This window comes from Staurois parvus, unplaced genomic scaffold, assembly GCF_062004578.1.
Source record: "Staurois parvus isolate SC_StPar_1 unplaced genomic scaffold, SC_StPar_1.0 ptg000198l, whole genome shotgun sequence".
Lineage (NCBI taxonomy): Eukaryota > Metazoa > Chordata > Amphibia > Anura > Ranidae > Staurois > Staurois parvus.
Window position 1 is genome coordinate 12,090,906 of NW_028317994.1, and position 20,439 is coordinate 12,111,344.

At 38.5% G+C, this 20,439-nt stretch overlaps 1 protein-coding gene across 28 annotated transcripts in view; it reads left to right on the plus strand.

Moving 5' to 3' along the window:
- The window catches only part of PTPRD (protein tyrosine phosphatase receptor type D), a 2,222,737-nt gene that overhangs the window by 645,356 nt on the left and 1,556,942 nt on the right, over positions 1-20,439 (plus strand). For all 28 annotated transcript variants that reach the window (XM_089678099.1, XM_089678100.1, XM_089678098.1 and 25 more), the window contains one exon: positions 19,957-20,013. The gene's annotated coding sequence lies outside the window, so the exon portion shown is untranslated. The remainder of the gene's footprint in view (positions 1-19,956; positions 20,014-20,439) is intronic.

Here is a 20,439-nt window from a genome sequence, read left to right on the forward strand (position 1 = left end):
GTTTCAATACCTAAATATAATAATAGTGTGAAATATACTACTGCCAGGAAGAAAATGCATTTCAATACATTTTTAGTTTAGATTTAGTCTACTTTGTGATCTGGTTTAGTGAGGCAAGATTTTTTTTAGATTGTGCATGTAAGCCTACTCATTCACATCCTTATCCAATATATATTTGCAAAGGCAGTGATCTTTGCCATGGATTTATCAATTACATTCCTAGAAACAAAAGCCAGAAAATAAGTTTTGGGAGAAATCAAAGAAGGCAGACAGAGTACACAGAACCTGATCATGCTGCCAGCCAATACTTCCCAGCTAAGATGGTTCTGAGCACCACGACAGCAGACTCTGCTTCTAGGATGTCCATTGACTCAGAAGACAGGCAAGACCTCTTCATTGGTGTCCAGACAGGTGCAAGGTCAACAACAGATCCTTTCCTTCTCTCGCAGCTGAGGGACATTGTGTGGAAGGATCTTGCCAAAGCCTCCTCAGCCATCAGGACAGATTTCTGGAAGGAAAAATTAGCAATGTCACCTTGTCCTTGACAGCTATGGATAGGACTTATAGACAGTCCAGACGGAGTTAGTCCTCCTGTGCAACCAGCTTGAAAATTAAAAACAGAGCCTGTCACAGAAACATCTATATCAGGGGTCACCCTGAGACCATTGAGAACTTATACTGTGGTGGCTTTATTTCATGAGCTAGTTGCTGACCTGCCTCTCAAGATGGACAGGGGCTATAGAAATGTCCACCCAGTGCTTCTCATGTTTGCTTCCACTGTGGGAGTGTGGTACTTTAAAATTTGGCACTGCTCTGAAGCTTGTTGGTTCTGCTGTACACAATCTGATTAGATTGCTCTTGAACCATTATCTAATATCGGAACCCCTGGAATGCCTTGTTATATAGGCCTGACTCCGACGTCAGAGGGAAGTCTATTAAAGTACATGTTTTTTTTCTGCTAAGCAAACACTAGCAAAAGCTTGGAAACAACTGGCCCTTAACTTTATGGAGATGTAGCAGAGGATGATGGGCACTATGGTACATAAGAAACTTACCATATTCCCTAACAATACCAACTCTAAATGTGGTCTCCATGGCTTATAACCACCATACGAATTTGAATCACAATCTTCCCTTGCTCTGAATACACCTTTCACAAAGTCAGCATTCCTCTCTACCCCATGGGCCTCTTCCTGATCTCCTTTTATCCTATCCACACCTCCACTCCTTATTGTTTTCTTTCTTTCACTTTTCCATTCCCCACCCCTTTTTTATGTTTATCCTAAAACTACAGCTGCCAGTTGTTTTTGCAATCTGCCAACTTTAACCAACTTTGCAATATACTGGCACCTTCTGTGGCACCTGGCCTGCCTCCCCTTTCTCCACACTTTATATCTTGTTGAATCTTATCTTTTTCTCCCTGTACTCTTACAGTGTTAATTATGTACACTTTTTTCTGTGTACACTTTTAAACATTAACACCTAATAAACTGGTTGTAAAAGAAAATAATTGGTCATATTGCCATATTGTAACATGGTAATACAACATTACTTGTTTTCAAAAATGTACAAGCATATCATATTTTAAGAGTTCTAAAGTGCTCTAAAATTTATGAATGTATTTATGAATTTATTTCAGAAGTAGGAATGAATAATCAATTAGCCCAAAATGGAATTTGATTAGAGATATACGGTGTGAATTTTTTTAGATGAATGCATGACATAGCAGGCAATCCAATTAAGAAACAGAAAAGGAGTCCAAACAAAGTGTGTTCAAGTGGATAGGATCCCTTAGTGTGTCAGTCTAGAAGATCCCTTAGTTGTATGCTGGAATGAGAATATCTGCCTCGTGGAGCAAATGTAAACCTGCCCTCCAGCAAATTCCAACAAATTGCCAGTGACATGCATTTTTCTATTATTACTCATACTATAGACTTGTGAATTAAGAAAATCTAACATATTAGTTCAAAATAATGTACAAATAAATTGGAAATGCCTGCTAACATGTGAGATTAGGGACTGTACTTTAGAAATATACGTTTATGAGTGTGGGTGTACTTGCTTCATTTTAGGAAACTCACAGTGGCAGAAAAAGCATTACTTCTGTAAATTGCCTGGACATAATCTGTCAGCATATAGCTGAGCCATTCAAAATTTATATGCAGGTAATGAGCTACTAGTAGAAAGATTCCAGTAACCCTTTAATGTAAACATCCATTGTATAGGAACTAATTAAAAGTGAACATGCGTGTAAATACAATTGACAAATGTTGAATTTACAGATCGGGATATTGTTATGCTTTTTATAAATACAAGCAGAAAAGAAGCTATATTATTTGCCAAAGTTCAGCTGTGAGTAAGGGCCCAACTAAATAATGTACATAGGTGCCCCTGATGGCAGCACTGTGTGCTAGTTATAAATGTACATTTCACACATAGAGTATGGAAAATCAAGCACATGAAATACTTGACAAAAATGACCTTGGGGCAAACTTTTTAATAATGATTAAAAATGTGTTGTTGCTAAAAATATAATATTATTTCACTTTACTCTGGCCCTAATGCCACATTATCTTTCTGCTGAGGTAGGCAAGCTCAACCATTGTTTTCTGAATATGTACATGAGTCTTTTGTTCACCAGGTGCATCTTAGAAACAAAAGAAGACACTAAGAATGCATAACAAATAAATGGACAAGATTTTTTTATAAATCAGTCCTTTTTTTTCTGCTGCAGCCTATGTACCATAAAAAAAGACACTGTTTCTCTGAAAAATATAGCGTACACAAGAAAATGCCAGTTGATCTGTGCATTCCTGGTGGCAGTAGTTAAAGGAACTGAGAATGAAAATGCTGCCCAAAGCAATCAATCAAATGCAAAAATGTGTATAACATTCGTGGGTGAATTGTTTTTAACATTCATACTAATTATGCTCATCCTGCTTGTTTAATGTTTTTTTTTTTTTTGCTACACATTTACCATATCATATAAAAACTCCAAATCCAAAAACATAAATGTAATATAATGCAGCTTACCAGTTTTTAAAAGAAAAATGTGGGAATTAAAAATAACAAATATTTATACTCATAGATGGATTACATATACAGTCATGGCCGAAATTGTTGGCACCCTTGATATTTTTCCTGAAAATCAAGTATTTCACACAAAAAAGGTATTGCATTAACACATGTTTTGCTATACACATGTTTATTCCCTTTGTATGTATTGGAACAAATATAAAACAGAGGCAGAAAAGCAAATATGACATAATGTCACACAAAACCCCAAAAATGGGCTGGACAAAAGTATTGGCACCCTTAACTTAATATTTGGTTGCACACCCTTTGGAAAACATAACTGAAATCAGTCGCTTCCTATAACCATCAATAAGCTTCTGACACCTCTCACCCGGAATTTTGGACCACTCTTCCTTTGCAAACAGCTCCAGGTCTCTCTTATTGGAAGGACACCTTTTCCCAACAGCAATTTTAAGATCTCTCCACAGGTGTTCAATGGGATTTAGATCTGGGCTCATTGCTGGCCACTTCAGAACTCTCCAGCGCTTCTTTGCCATCCATTTCTGAGTGCTTTTTGACGTATGTTTGGGGTCATTGTCCTGCTGGAAGACCCAGGATCTTGGACGCAAACCCAGCTTTCTGACACTGGGCCCTACAGTGCGACCCAAAATCCTTTGGTAATCCTCAGATTTCATGATGCCTTGCACACAGTCAAGGCACCCAGTGCCAGAGGCAGCAAAACAACCCCAAAACATCATTGAACCTCCACCATATTTTACCGTAGGTACTGTGTTTTGTTCTTTGTAGGCCTCATTCCGTTTTCGGTAAACAGTAGAATGATGTGCTTTACCGAAAAGCTCTATCTTGGTCTCATCTGTCCACAAGACGTTTTCCCAGAAGGCTTTTGGCTTACTCAAGTACATTTTGGCAAACTGTAGTCTTGCTTTTTTATGTCTCTGTGTCAGCAGTGGGGTCCTCCTGGGTCTCCTGCCATAGCGTTTCATTTCATTTAAATGTCGACGGATAGTTCGCGCTGACACTGATGCTCCCTGAGCCTGCAGGACAGCTTGAATGTCTTTGGAACATGTTTGGGGCTGCTTATCCACCATCCGGACTATTCTGCGTTGCAATCTTTCATCAATTTTCCTCATCCGTCCACGACCAGGGAGATTAGCTACAGTGCCATGGGTTGCAAACTTCTTGATAATGTTGCGCACTGTGGACAAAGGCAAATCTAGTTCTCTGGAGATGGACTTGTAACCTTGAGATTGTTGATATTTTGCCACAATTTTGGTTCTCAGGTCCTCAGACAGTTCTCGTCTCCTCTTTCTGTTGTCCATGCTTAGTGTGGCACAGACAGACACACAATGCAAAGGTTAAGTGAACGTCTCTCCTTTTTATCTGCTTTCAGGTGTGATTTCTATATTGCCCACACCTGTTACTTGCCCCAGGTGAGTTTACAGGAGCATCACATGCTTGTAACATTCTTATTTATCCGCAGTTGTGAAAGGGTGCCAATACTTTTGTCCAGCCCATTTTTGGAGGTTTGTGTGACATTATGTCGAATTTGCTTTCTTTCCTCCCTTTTTTTGTTTTGTCCCAATACACACAAAGGGAATAAACATGTGTATAGCAAAACATGTGTTAATGCAATACGTTTCGTGAGAAATACATGATTTCCTGGAGAAATATCAAGGGTGCCAACAATTTCGGCCATGACTGTATAGATGGATGCAACACTGGTCCGAGTGATCAAAGCGATGAAACACCACCAATCGTTCAGTTCTCAGGTCCATTCTAAACACAGAGCTGTGATTGTTAGTTACCGCTCTGTGCTCTGCTCCTCTATCATTCACTGGAGAATCGGGCTGTGGAGAGGGGCAGGAGTGGCTGGCTCATGTTAACAAAACTGTGCTCAGAGACTGAGCCAGCTGCTGGTCAGGCATCTGGGTGAATTCCAACAATATTGTTGGGATCCCTGCAGAGCCTGGACCATTCCTGTGATGTCAGCTGACAGCGGGCTTTAGCCCTCTGTTGGCTGAATCTGGGCCACAAGAGTGCCAAACCAAGTAAACCCTTGTGACCCATGGGAGAAGTATAGCCAAAAAAACCCCTTCATGACCAGGCCATTTTTTGCTATTTAGCACTGTGCTATTTTAACTGGTAATTTTGCAGTCATACATCATTGTACCCAAACAAAATGTATATCTTTTTTATTTCACATAAACAAAAGCTTTCTTTTGGTGGTATTTGATCACCACTGGGTTTTACATTTTTTATTATATAAACTAAAAACAGACAGCAAATTTTGAAAAAAAAAACCACAATATTTTTTACTTTCTGCTATAAAATATATCCAATAAAAAAAATTAAAAAAAATCAAATTTCTTCATAAATTTAGGCCACAATGTATTCTGCTACATGTCTTTGGTAAACAAAAATTTAAATAGGTGTATATTGCTTGGTTTGCGTGAAAGTTATAGCGTTTACAAACGATGGTATATATACTGAAATTTGTATTTATTTTTCTTATACTAGTAATGACGGTGATCAGCAATCTGACACTAAATGACACTGGGTGGAAACTAACTGCCACTGACATCTCCAGTGACACTAATACAGTAATCAGTGATAATACTATACACTGTCACTGTACTAATGACACTGGCTGGGAAGGAGTTAACATATCAGGTAATCAAGGGGTTAAATGTGTGCCTAACAAATGTCAATGTGTGCTGCTTTTTATTAATATCTCTTTGTTTCTTGTCTCTGCTTTACTGTTAATTGTCAACACAGGGCTCTGGGTTGTGATTGGACACAGCCGATCAGCAAGTCCCAGCCATGAATCTTTGGCTGGGACCTGCTGACAAACTCCCACTGTATGCAATCACACCGGGAGTAAGCAGGCAGGGGTGTACACACCCTGTACCAGGAAACAGGCAGGGATGTGCCTTTGGTGGCTAAAATTTCTACATTGCTAGTTGATACTGTATATGAAATGATAATCTTATATGTATCCACTTTAGCTGCAAGCCATTTCTGACACTTTTTGTTAATATGTTAAAATCAGTATGTTTTGATAGAAAATGTTTTAGAACACCCAAAAAATATATACTTTTAAAGCAGAGGCCCTAGAGAATAAATTGGTGGTTTTTTAATTTTTTTATGTCACACAGTATTTGTGCAGCGGTTTTTCAAACTCAATTGTTTGGGAAAACATTCACTTTTTGAATTTTAGTGGGAAAAAAAATCTATAACCCAATTTTTTACATATAAAATATAAAAGATGATGTTACTTTGAGTAAATATATACCAAACATATCATGCTTTAAAATTGCTCACACCAGTGCAATGATGACAAACAACATGAATTTTACTATTCATAGGCAACGCTTTAAAAGCCTTTACAGGTTACCACTTTATATAGATATATAGATATACAGAGGACATCTAGTGCTAGAGTTGCTGCCTATGATCTGTTGTGATACCGCGCATGTGTGGGGCGATTGCTGTTTGCATGCATGTGGGACACGTGTGTTCACCTTTGCGTGTGAGAGAAATGAGGGCACTTTATTTTTTTTTTCATTATAATTTTTTTTTTTTTTTTTTTTTTACAGTCACTTTTTAAATCAATTTTATAGTTGTCACAAGGAATGTAAATATCCCTTGTGACAACAATGATGCGATAGGTACTCTTTATGGAGGGATCTGGGGTCTATTAACCCCCAAATCTCTTCTCTGCACTTAAAAGCATTAAACACACCAATATCTGTGTTTTTGAATACTTTCATTTTTTTTTTAAATGGCGCAGTTTAGTTCCGAGTAAAGTGTACTTGATGTCAGGTCATCGGTTCTGGCTTACTACAACAGTGAGCTGATCAAAGCGGATCTCGGCTTTGTTCAGCTGTTCAGCCAGCTGGCTAGTCGCTCAGGTCCCCTAGTGGTACGGGAGGTCCTTAGAGAACTGAAGAAGGTGGCAGGAGGGGGGATGTCCCCTCCCAATGCTTGTACAAGAAATTGAGTGGTTTGCTAACCACTCGGATTGCTTGGACAGGACAGCCGACTGCCAGCTCTAAAAAACTGTACTGGGGTGATGCCTGAAGCTGCAGGAATCACTCTGGTATAACCGATTGAAGTCCAGCAATGTACAGGTACATCGCTGGTCCATAATTGGGTATTTCGTTTTTAACTGAAGTTCAGCTTTAAAAAATGCTGTCAGTATAAGTTAGAAAACAGATATTTATTTGAGAGAAAAGCATGGGAAAAACCTCACCATTATGCCGTTGCATGTCCTTAATTGCCTAATCATTGCATAAGGCATGCTTTGGACTAGGCTGGATTATTTAACTGCAGTATTGTCTGGAAGGTCTAAGTATGCTATCTAGCATGAGTGTCTGGATAACAAAAATATGTCAAGTGAAAAACTGGGCAGTAAAAGTGGGCCAGATAAGGAGTGAGAAGTGGTCTAATGAATGCTGGCAGATAGAGTATCAAAAATGAGAATGGTCATAAGCGATTTAGAAAACTAGAATTGATTTTAAAGATGTTCATTTGAAATAGAATTGTCATTATTAGTTGAACATTTTTCATTTACTGAACAGTTTTGAAATTTCCTTTAGAAGAAATGTATCATTGAAAATGTACTGTATGTAGGCTTTATTTGCTAATCTCTCCTTCTCAAGCCAGTTACTTGGACATTCTGCTAATGCTGTAACGTCAAGCTTTTCCATAATCACTGACCTGAAACAAATATACAGACAAGGAGTTCTAGCTTTTCCCTGACTTTCACTTACTACATACATTGCTGAGGGCCTGTGACCCCAAAGAATTGAAGCTACACACAGCCAAGCAGCCAGCATTTTCAGAAGGAGATCAGTACAGACAATCCCAATATTTATTTTGTGACATGTACAGTATATCTCATGTCCTCTATCAGTGGTCTGATTGTGAGAGACATTCAACAAGTATCCTAAATTTGTCCTGTAATTAAATATCTTAGGGAGAGTTCTCTGTAGTTCATATTTTATTTTATTTTCAACTTAGGTAGCATCTCTGGCTGTATTTGTTACATTGTATGATACATGATTTCAATCACGTGAAGAAGTGCCTTTTCACCTGTACTATTAATGGTTGCTGTGTAATGTGTGACATTTGTTGACAGAGTAATGTGATTACAGAGTTTTCTCTATGCTGGTATCTCTGATACAAATCAACAGGTAAAGGAAAGCAGCACTTGACTCTTAAGAAAACCATTGCATTTAAATCTGTTTTCACCCAAAAATGCCTGAGGTCCCCTATACTGGCCTAACTGCCTGACCTCAGAATTTTGCATACATTTGTCATATCTCTACTAACATATAATAAATAGATCCCTTTCAAATTATTGTCCAATATTTATCACGTTTTCAATAGTCAGCAGGCTACAGAAATGTAATATCCAGCCAAATAAGACTAACATTCAAACAATGTTAAATATAACAGAGCAATGTGGTATATTCAAATAGCATACTGCATAATGAAAAGGCCTGTATCCTATCTGGAAGGATAAAGCTTAAAAAAACAGAAAACGGATATAAAGAGAACAATACACATCTTGGGTGTCAATCTTGATCAGCAGCACTGGAACACAGCAATCAGAGCATAGGATAAGAGGTGTTCTCATAGCGGATACTGAGCTTCTAGGTGTATGATTGCCAATGTGTGTTTGTAGCTTTGTAAGTGGATCTGGTGATCCCTCCCAAATTAGTACAAATGTATTTTTTTTTAAATCAGAGAATAAGTTTTTTTTGTATTTTAAGATACACAATCCAGTACAACCAACAAAGAAGGAAATAAATAATCCAGTATTTGTAGCCAACCAGGTAATGTGATCAAAAAGAGGTACAGTTTCACAGAAACAAAGTACTAATAGAACTGAAAGCTTTTAAGGGCTCCAAAATGGAAAAAAGAAGTGCACTTCAGTGTTACAGTAGCAGATGCGACCAACCGCGAGGGAGCAGAAGCTCAGTAAGCATCTCAGGGGGGTAGCTACAGCAATCTATGCATTACCAAATCTATTGGTGCAAGGCCTGCGGAGACCAACTAAACCTCCTATAGTTTTTCAAATTTCCCAGGGCATCCATGATGGAAGTAGACTAAACAGTCATAGTATAAATGTATTCGAAACAATCAGAACCTTGTGCATGGTGCACACATTCACTACCATGGGCAGCAAAGTGCTACAGCATGTTGGCATGTTCTCCCTGTGTCTGCATAGGTTTCCTCCAGTTTCCTGCCACACTCCAATGACATGCTGGTAAGTTAATTGGCTCCTGTCTAAATTGGCCCTAGTACTGTATGTGTATGTATGAATGTAAGTTAGGGACCTAATATTGTACGCCCCTTGAGGGTTAGGGACTGATGTGAATGTACAATATATATGGGTAAAGCACTGCATAAATTGACAGCGCTATATAAGTACCTGAAACAAAAAAATACCATCATACCTATGCAATGTTCAGCAAGAATGGATAAAAGAGATGAAGACCTTAAAAATCCCCAGGCTTTAGTGAAAGTGTAAAGAAATATTAAACCGTCCTTTTTTAAAACATTAAAATAACAAACATATCATACTTACCAGTTCAATGCTTTTGCACAGAACAGCCCTGATCCTCTTCTGGGGTCTTCTGCCAGTGCTCCAGATCTCTTCTCTTTGGTGGGTGCTTACACATATTGCTGATTTCCATGGGGGCACCTGTGGGGGCTCTCTCCTGAGCCTTGCTGTCTGCTCGGCCCTGCTCCCAACACATCATTTGAAATTAGTGGGAGCCAATGGTTCCCACTGCTATCAATCTGCCCAGTGAAGAGGGAGACCGTGGCAAGAGCCACTGCTCTCGTGCACATCACTGGTTTGGATTGGGCTTAAGTAAGAATAATTGGGGCTGGGGAAGTCCTGCAGCACAGAAGGTTTTTTATCTTAATGCATAGAGTGCATTAAGCTAAAAAATTCTTATGGCTTTAGAACCACATTAATAGAAGAGGGTACCTTCAAGACTTACTATGTACAGTATGATGCTAAGCTATCTATTCATTAAGTAACATCCCAATTCTAATTCATTTTATGTTTGATGAGCTTTTCCTATAATATACACATTTGTACTCTAACATCAGGGATGCTTGAAATTTCGTTCCCTGGTTAAGTAATCTGAATCTGCATACCTACAATCTTTTAAAATACACATGTTTCTTTCCCCAGTCTGCTGCTGACATGCTTCCCTTACTTTTCTTTAAGTGCTTCTTGCCTACGAGGAAAAAAGGCATCACATATGCTGAAAGACTGGGCAGGAATAAAGTGTGAAAAATATACTCCATTGTTGTATTTTGCACTTATAACCTCACACAGATACTTGTTTTTTTTTTAAGAACACCAATCATGAAGCAATGAAATACTTACCAGTAGCACTACTGATCAGCCATAACATTATGTCCACTCAGAGGTAAAGTGAATAGCATTGATCATCTTGTTAAACTGGAATTTGAAAGTAGGTGGGCTATATTAGGCAGCAAGTGAATATATTATTCCTGAAATTGATGTGTTGAAAGAAGATGGATTTGAGTGACTTTCACAAGGGCCAAATGTAATGTCAAGACGACTGGGTCAGAGCATCGTCAAAACTGCAACTCTTGTGGAATGTTCCCGGTCTGCACTGGTGGGGACAACTACCAAAAGTGTTTTGCAGTTAAAAAATGTGCATGTATTATTTTTTTGCACAGAAGCCTGCAAAGTATTGCACCCACAATCAGTGGATCATGGGTGCAATCTCAGGCTCCTGCACATTCTCCCTCCAGCTTTCTGCCCGTATCTCTGTACAAGCTTTCAGTCTGAAAGCCGAAGGAAGGGTAAATGGACTATGAGCATGCAGATAAGCATCATATATAGATAAATTCATTATCTATTGAGAAATACAAGCCATTTGCTAAGGTGGCAGACAGGACTAGTAGTTTCTTCATTTACAGATCGCTATGAATGAATGACACAGATGTGCTGGCAGAGCCCAGCACAGCCATGTCAAATTTAAAAGTGACAGTGGCTGCTGGGAAGAGGAGCCCATGCCTGCTTTCACAGGTACAGAGGGCTCAGGGGTTAAGGGGGACTGCTGAAATGTGTTACATGTTACAACCTAGATATGGGTATAGCATGTAACATGTTCAAAAGGTGGACTTATCCCTTTAAGGCTTCATGAGCATGCGCTTATGAAAAAAAAAACTTTTCTACCACAATATAGCAGAAAAAACACCTACAATATGTATGTGTGTTTATGCATGTATTTACGCATTTATGTGCGTATGGTGTTCAAGTGTAAATGCATTCTACTGGCCAAAATATCATTATTCTAGCCATCGGAATACATTTACACGTATATGCGTTTACATGCATACGCCCATTTTTTCTGCTCAACAGCTGCTCTCAGAATGTGCCTATGGTGTGGGTTTTTTTCTGCCTGTAAATGCTCTTGTTCAAATACTTCTGAAAACGGACACATAGGCTGACATAGAGAATATTTTACAGGCATAAAAAAAATTGCTGAACGCCCGTATAAGCAATGTTTTTAAAGCAGAGTTCCACTCAAAAGTGGACGTTCCGCTTATTTGCCTCCTCTCCCCCCTCCACTGCCATATTTGGCACCTTTTGGGGGTTTTGGGGGGAGGAGCGAGGGGATACCTGTTTTTGACAGATACCCACTCCCACTTCTGACTCAGTTCGTTGGAAGTTCAGCCCCCTCCTCCCTCCTGCAGTCTCCTGGGAACTGTCAAAGGTCCCAGGAGACTGCTGGACCAATTAGGAGGCACAGCGTGACTCGCGCATGCGCAGTGGGCTCCAGGCTGTGAACCTACAAGCTGTCACAGCCTGATGCCCACAGCTGAGATGCAGGTGCCATGGAGGAAAGAAGGAAAGAAGGGGCATTGCTGGACCCTGGGACAGGTAAGTGTGTGCAGAGGCATCACTAGGGTTGGTGTCACCCAGTGTGTCCTGGGCTCTGTGTTGGGAGATGGAAGGATGTCCTGTGCAGGGACTGGCCAGTGATGTGTGATGCAGAGGGGCGGGCTCTGGACGGGGTCATTTCTATTCATGGACTGACATGTAGAGAAGGAGCTGTCCAATCAGAGGGCGGTGGCAGGCTCCGCACCGGTGAACGGGGGACAGGTTGGGTGTGAATTTGCCTGCAGCAGCCGCTGTGATCAGACACCCCCACATCTCACCCCCCGCATGGCACTGCTGTTCATGGGGCTGCAGGAGGAATGAGGAGCACCGGCACCCAGGGAGAGGACGGGGGACACTCCGCTTGGATGGATGACAGTCACTGACAGCTCTTCATTTCGTTTTGGTGTCACCCGGTACGGCCCGCACCACCCGCACCCCCCCCTAGTGACGTCACTGAGTGTGTGTTTATTAAAAGTCAGCAGCTACAGTTTTTGTAGCTGCTGCCTTTTAATAAACACAAGAATGGCTGGAACTCCACTTTAAGCTCCATGGGCCTAATAGAGATTTTTTTAGGCAAGACTTCCATCTGTCTTGCTTCATGTCCTTATCCATATCTTAATGTCATTGCTGTAGCCTGTGAACGATCTCACTTTGTGAATTTCTGTGAACGATTCTGGTGCTATAAATAATAATAATAAAAATTATAATGATGATAGTAATCAGGTAATTATATAATAATCTGGCTTCCTAATACACATGGATCAGCTTCTATAACACAGAGCATTGAGCAGCAATCATGCACCTGTATATAAGTTTTGTCAGGCATTGATTTGGGAAAGGTAATCTCTAGAGTGCACCTGTCTCTTCCTACAACTAAAGCTGGACATAGAGATTCATAGATAGCGCTAAGTAGAACAAAGGTCACTGACTCTCAAAGGATACACCAATCTTGATTGACACACCTGTTAAATTCTGCTCTACTCACTAACTTATCCAGATGTCCGGGAAATGACAGTTTTACTTTCTGCCTGCTTGGAGGTAATGACCTTTTGTAAAGCAAATGTATTTATTATCTCCTTTCTCCTTTCCTTTTCCCTTAATTTAGGAGTAGTTAATGTTCACGCTTTAAAGCAGTACTAGAAAATTTAGCATACTTATCAAAAGTTTTTACAAAGTGTGCAACTCATAAAATCAGTTTTCCACTTGATACTTTACATAAGAACTCATGCTTTGTCTGTTCCAAAATAAGATGAGAGTATGAAATGAATTCCTTATTTATATATTTATTCATGTTAAATGTAATCATTATGCTTGTAATCACACAATGGTTATGTGCAATGTGCAAATTTACAATGCAGAATATAATTGCTAAAATGTGAGTATGTAAACTACTGAAAAGGCAAGGTGGAATGAGTAAAAGGGTGTAAAAAGTATCAGCTAAACAGAATTCCTCTATCACAATCTGTTTTAGTAATCAAGTAGCAGTAAATGACCACTTTATTCACATCACTGCTCTTTTCTTTGTCCTATTGAGTACGCTGTATCAGTAATGGTTTCCAGAACATGTAAAATAAAACACAAAAAGTTATACATGTTTTAAATTAACTGTATCAAAAGTTTACACTAAAGTATTTCTAGAATTTTAATTATCTCCAGACTTTAATTCTCAACTGAATCAAATATAGTAAGTGTATACTGTATAGTAAGTGTATGCTGTACAGTATGTTATAGAAAAATGTTATATCAGCAATACAGAAAACGAAAATATCTGCTGCTCAGAGAAGCTAGCAATTCTTCAAAACTTAGGCAACAGCACAGACTAGTGGATGAAGAAGATATATCACTCCTGTAGTATATGGACTTGAAAACATTTTAGTTAGCACTGATGCTAGCTATACACTCTAGTTTTTAATGTTCTAATATAGGGTCTCTTTAGTTTGTTTTTGTAGTAAAACATTTAATAAAATACAGTGAAAGAACTGCTAAAATATGTACTTTATTGCCATTAGTTAGACTTTAGATTAAAATTATTATTATTAATATTATACAGTATTTATAAAGCGCCAACAGTTTGCTCAGCGCTGTACATTACAAATTAAAATTACATTAAAATGGAAATCATATACAAAAGGACTAACTACTAATACTACTATTTACTACTACTACTACTAATAATAATAATAATAACAATAATAATAGTAATAATAATAATAACAGTATTAAAACACATATACAATTCTAATTAAAATGATCCATTTTTTTTACTTGCTATATAACCTGAACAAAAATTGTTTATAATTAAAGCGGAACTACGCTGCATCTGAGCATCACAAAGCAAAAATGCTATTATGGTGTCCGTTTATGAACCAGCGGTAAATGATCTCTGCTCAGTTCTCCGGAATTCTGGGAGAACACAGTTCTCCTGTGAATGCAGTTTATGAAGCGGTGTAGATCAGTTCTCCGAACAAAGGGAGAACGGTCTACAAACGCTGGAAAACGGTCTACAAATGCTGGAAACCGGCTACTTTTACTATAATCTCGCGAGATTACAGTAAGAGATCAGTTTGCTAAGCAGAGGTAAATTAGTTTATATGCTTAGTTTTCGGTCCCTCTGATTCTCCAGCTCTGGGCTGGAGAATCTGGAGGGAGAACACAGATCGCCATTGAAGGGCTGAACATGTTCTCCGCTGATCTCCTGAGTGTCATAAACTGTGAATGACCAGAGAATAGCTACGAACCTCTGAATTACAGTTATTCTCTGTGTCATAAACGGACACCTAAATTCATTGTCAATATTCAAAGCAAATTCCTCATCCATCCATGTCTTTCTGCTTTATTTTGCTGAGAAATCACCTTGAATAACACTCCCCCCCCTATTATTTCTGGTCGTGGTCATCTTGTGTCAGGGCTGATACTTCACGTAGCATTGATGTACTGGAATCCATCTGCCCTTAGTTTAGGCATACAAGCAGGAGGGTGTGCTTTGATGTGAAACCCCTCCCCTCCAGAAGATTCTTGGGATGTATGACATCATTTGCCTAGACAAGAAACTAGGAAGTAACTGAAGAAACAGAAAAAATAAAATAGTTTAATACAAGTAAATATGATATACATTCCTATCTATTTACTAATGCTTGCAGCATAAGGATTAAAAATATTAAATGTAGACTGAGAGAGTAAAGTTCCACTTTAAGAAAACTTTTAAGCATACATTTGTTTAGAATGAGTCAGAATAACGAACAACCATTTAGACTGAACAATTGATTGTAACTTTTAATGTATGGGAACTTTAGGTGTGATGTGACAGTGAGGGTTATTTACTAAAACTAGAAAGTGCAAAAACTGGTGCAACTCTGCATAGAAACCAATCAGCTTCCAAGTTGTATTGCCAAAGCTTAATTGAACAAGCTGAAATTAGAAGCTGATTGTCTGCCATGCACAGATGCACCAGATTCTGAGTGTTCCAGTTTTAGTAAATCTACCACGGTATTAATAAATTAAGCACAAACTGAAAATGTATTTACAGTATTTCTGAATGTACAAATCAGATGTTGGAGTTACATTTAAATGAAAAAATGACTCAACTGCTTGTGTAAAAAATGTAAAACTACTCTTCTCTGTACACATATCTATACACTTGTTTTAAGTATTTTAAGATCTGTTGTTATTGCATTGTAGTATTTAAATATACATTATACAAAGAAAATACTTTAGGAAATAAATCACATTTTTAGTAAAAAAAATATTTACAGTACATGTTGAAATAAATGTCACAATCAAAGTTTACATCTTAAGCATGTATGTTGCTTAAAGATTACATTAACACCCCGGTCACACCAAAACCGACTTTGAAATCGTGCAACTTACAGCGAATTTTAAAGTCAGGTGACATGCTGATTTCAGGTGTGATTTGCAAAGCATCTGACACAGATGTCTATGCAAATCTCACCAAATGTAGTGTATGTACTACTTTAGAAATCGGTGCGGCTCTGACCAAGTCAGAGGCATAAGGCATACCAGCAGCTCAATGAAGGTTAGATACTGCTGAGTTGCACACTCAAAGCATATTTTTCTGAACTACATAATGCTTGCAGATAATTAGTAGACCTTGAAACACTGACATGGCCATATCACTTTTCTTACTAGGTTATATCATCTCCTTCTTACCATTTAAATGCTTATGAAACACTGCGTGGCTCAGATGGAACATCAAATGCTTCTTTTTATCTGGCATTATCACTCAGACTTATCACTGAACTAAGCCAGGCAGCCAGCACTCAATCTGTGCTTAGTCTGTCAACAGAATAGCATTTCAGTATCATATGTCAGAGGGATGTATCCAAATGGGTTTGAAATAACCCAAGTGCCATAAATGTTTACATCATGTCAAATATAATCATCCGTTTTATCACAAGAAATCAATAAGAGATGTACTTTTTCCTGTGCAAAAAGTGCTTGTCTATAGACTCTCAGTGTACGCTCCATAAATATTATCTACATTCAGAGACATAGTTTGGTTAGCTATTTTTTTTATATACAATTACATTCTCATTCCTGTTAACCCTAAAATATACAGGAATACATCTTATATCACTATAGCAAATAGGTTAATAAGCATACAGGCTACCCATATGCTGTACAGCCAAATTCAATTTGCACTTTCTGTGCCATAATTCTACCTGTCTTGTTGCCTGCACCTCCTCCACTTTTTTATGGCTAGGGCAGGGGTAGGCAACCTGCGGCTCTCTAGCTGTTGTGGGACTACATTTCCCATGAGGCATTGCAAAGATTACAAAACTGACAGTTACAGCTATGACTTGCAGAGGCATGATGGAACATGTAGTCCTGCGGCTCCCAGGTTGCCTACCCCTGGGCTAGGGGAAGGCACACATGGTAATCTGAAATTCATCAGAATATGATTTTGATTATCCAGAGATCCCATGGACACAGCAAATGTATTGATACCAGAAAGTTCAGCTAAATTTGTTCTCATCAATGGATTGCATTGGATGTAATTAGAATAAACTCCAGTAGACTGGGTGGCCTAAAGGATAAGGTCACCTTTCATAACATGTTATTGCTACAACCAGGGATGTATTTACCACAAGGCAAATAAGGCACTTGCCTAGGGCGGCATCTTTCAGAGGGGCAGCACCTCCCCCCAGAAGAAGGGATGAAAAATGGGACACACACACCATAGGAACCAGGTGGGATCCGAGAGAGGCTGCAGGCTGCTTGATGGTGTACGTAGAGCCTGACTCTTGTTCCCGGGGATGTCCAGAGTCATGAAGATGAGTGTCTCTATTGCCGAGAGGGCTCTCCTGGGTGGGGGGCAAGGGTGTTGTTGGTCAATGCCAGGCTTTCTCCACAGGGGGGTTGTGTTGGTTGGTGTCTGTGGGGACAGACGATTTTTGTGTTGCCTAGGGCAGCACAAAACCTAAATACACCACTGGCTACACCCATATTCAGGTGAATATGAATGGTTAAATCCCATTCATAATAGAAATTAACAGTGTTTTTGAGGTAGAGCCTCCCACATACATGACATACTGTAAGTTATTTGATAGTTTGACCATAGTTCTACTTTAAATTGCTGATTCTTGTAAATTATTTGACTTCTTGCTACAGCTGTACAAAGGATATGGTTGAAATTTAGGAATGTCCTAGAATCAAATCCCATATTGTAATCCAACAGTGAATGTCAGTAAATTCTATTCATTCTGTGAGGAGTGATGAATTAAACAAGTTATTAAAAAATAGAGAGCAAGATAAAAAATCATTTGGGATTATGTCATGTTGAAAAAAAGTGGTAAAAGTGTGAACTATTGTTTTACTTAAAATAAATTAGGCTGCATTCATACTATGTGCATTGTAAAATGCCTGTCACCACCAGAACACCCAGAAAACAATTGTTTTCTGTGTGCTCCATTCACATTGCAATGCAGCGAGGTGTGATAAAATGCAGATATGCTGCATTCCATTGCAGCACACTGATCACATATCACTGTTCAGCAGATTTTTGTACACATCATGCAAAGTTGAATGAGGGGGAAAAAGGGAGCCATGTGCGTGCTGAATTGCTCACCACACCACCCCTACTTCAGCCAGAATGGATAGCTGCTGGAGAAGAAACCACTGTGGTTTATCTCTCTGACAGCTGTAGGTTGTGTGTGAATGGCTCTGAATTCACACACACATAATTGTTTCTTTTATAAATTACTGTATGTCGGCATTTTACACTGTAATTGCCATGTAGTTTAGAGTAAAGGATACAGTAAATCATTTCGCTAGTTCAGAGCAGTAAAAGTACAGACACTTAATATAAGTAAATACTGATTGTCTTCTAATCCATGAAGTCATCAGCACCATGCTGGTGTTTGGAGAGAGAAAGAGATAGATAAGACCATTTTCAGAGCTGTTTATAGTGGCAAATAGGCTGCATGTTCTTGTGTTCCCACCTGAACACATCAGCTAAATGCACATTAGCATTAGTATGTATTGCAATGTGTTGACAAACATTGCATTTCTTTTTCTTTTTTTTTTAAAGATGCCATTTAAATTGGGTTGAATGGCAAACTGCAGATTAAAGGATAAGTTCACCTTTTGATGGAAAATAGCAAATGCACTTTTTTGTGCAGATAAAAAAAGTTGCATTTATTGTTTTTTGCTGCAGGAGCCTGTAAAGCATTACCATGCAGGTCTCCTGCAGATCTGTCAGTATATCTGCTTTCCTCTAAGGGATATACGGGCAAGCTGATACACTGACAGGAAGGTTCAATGAACTACCACAGCGCGCCACAGTGCCATGGTAGTTCATTTGAGAATTGTAAGCCGACAGGTGCTAAGGGTGTTGGGACTTGTAGTTTCTCATTCATGGAGGAGTGATGCGACTGGGTAGGCAGAGCACCCCATGGCCATGTTTTTTTAAAATTTGACAGCTAGTGGGGGGGTTCCCCAATAGCTGTTAAAGCAGGGGATCTGCGGGGAGCAGGGTCAGTGCTTTCATAAAATATTACATATTATTTATAGTCACTGGAGGCACCATAAATAACACGTGCAGCAACACTGGCACTTTTTTTCCTCACGCTACTAACTCTTGTACCTTGTTTTTGGCTGACCCATTTGAACATCAACTTAATTGACCAAAATCTCTAGGTAAAGTAGATGGTAAGCTTTCAAGCTTAGGCTGGTATTTAAATAATTGAAAAATCCAGGCCCTGGGGTGCTGCAGAACTGAGGAACGTATAGGCACTGCTGGGGGGCTGCATTAACACTCTCTTTTCCCTTTCTAGTATTTTACGACAGTACATTAAACTTTAAAAATCTACTAGGGTTAAAACGTTTTTAAATAACATTTATATATTGATTTCATAATTGTCTAAAGCTGTTTTATTATCTATTATATTCTTAATAACAAAAATGTGATTACATCCTCCCAAAAAATATTTCATGGTATTTAGATAACCATAAAATGAAACCATAATGAGTTTACCTGTTCATAAGCTAACACTCACAAATGAACAAATAAATGCCTACAATGTTGTTAAATGTATTGGTTTCTAAGTGGAAAAGTAGCTCTACCCAGAAAAAAAGCTGTTAAACAGAATATTTGCTACATTATTTTCTTTAATTAGCTTCAAGAAAGCAGTGACAATATGGTGAAATAACTTAAGTCAGTGCTTCATTTACACCCAAGAGGCATGCCAGAGGCAATGTAATGCTGTCTCTTAATATATTATACTTTTACTGTGTATTGTCATGTGTTTTTGGATTTTAACTGCTTTTCTTTTCAGCAATCATTTGTTCTAGTCGATAAAATATATCCTTTAGTTACCTGTGCATTTACAGCCATTTCAAACATGAAATTAATTATCGTAGGCTATCGATTATAATCTGTTTATTAATGCTAGGATGTCACATATTTATGTAACTATATATGGAACTAATTATAAATTGTGTCTTATTTTATATTTTTCCAGGAAATCTTCAGAGTGGCAATCAATATTTAACCTCCCAGACTTTGGCATCATTTCTTGGTAAGTTTTTAATATTTCCTTTTAGCCACAGTAGCAGATTTAGTGGAGTTGATTTAGATGCTGTTCACTTTGCAAAGTAAAGCTGGAAGGGTGAAAATAAGATCTTTGCTTGCATGTAATTTGTTAATTGAAGAAAAATAGCTACACCTTATTAACTAGGCTATGCAAGCACTGAAATTCCCTTTGCAAAATGAAAAATCTCTAATTCTTGATTTAGTAAGGAAGTAGAGACTTTTCACTTAGAGGACAGTGAATGTTCACTTTTCCAAACCAATGTTTGCTGAGCTTAGTGAAAAAGGTAAAGCTTTGTTCACATCAATCACCCAATCACGTGCAAGAACTAATCTTGCTTTTTTTGCCCACACACATGATCAGGCATTCAAAATAAACACCATTGCATAGTATTTACTAACATTTTCTTTTTAA